Source organism: Nanorana parkeri, unplaced genomic scaffold, assembly GCF_000935625.1.
Source record: "Nanorana parkeri isolate BGI_ZX_2015 unplaced genomic scaffold, ASM93562v1 scaffold501, whole genome shotgun sequence".
Taxonomy (NCBI): domain Eukaryota; kingdom Metazoa; phylum Chordata; class Amphibia; order Anura; family Dicroglossidae; genus Nanorana; species Nanorana parkeri.
The window spans coordinates 188,449-189,008 of record NW_017306769.1 but is presented as its reverse complement, the minus strand read 5'-3'; positions in this window follow the sequence as shown (position 1 = coordinate 189,008).

Genomic DNA, 560 nt, shown 5'->3' with positions numbered 1-560 from the left:
GGGGGGCTTACAAGCCCCCCATGTGATAGCAGATGGTGGTGACAGGTACTCTTTAAGGTGATTCTGGGGGTCCAAAAGACCCCCAGTGTCACCTTTACACTCCAAATAAGCTATTGAAGTGCAGATCGCACTTCAATAGCTTATAGCTGGGCTTCAGGAACCCAGCACTGACAGCTATGGGACCGGAAGTGATGCAATCTGCATTGCTCCCAGTCCCATAGAACGGGGAGGGATCCCATAGAAGCGATCTGGCGACAGCTGAATCGCCAGAATCACTTCTATTGTAAAGCCGACAGTCAGCTTTGCAAATGTAAACAGAGTTCCGGCGGGAGTCTGTTTAAATGGGCCCGATTCCAGTGATGTAATATGTACAATGGTCATGAAGGGGTTAAGGAGGTTGGGCTGCCTATCTGGGTGAACCTGCACCAAACCTGAACCGGCACTGTTATGAATGCTCCAACATGGAGGACACAAGAAGTTATCAGATTACAAGATTTCTGACAAAATGAACAGGTCGTTTTTGCACGTATTGAGCTGATAGAACAAAACACTTTCAATGC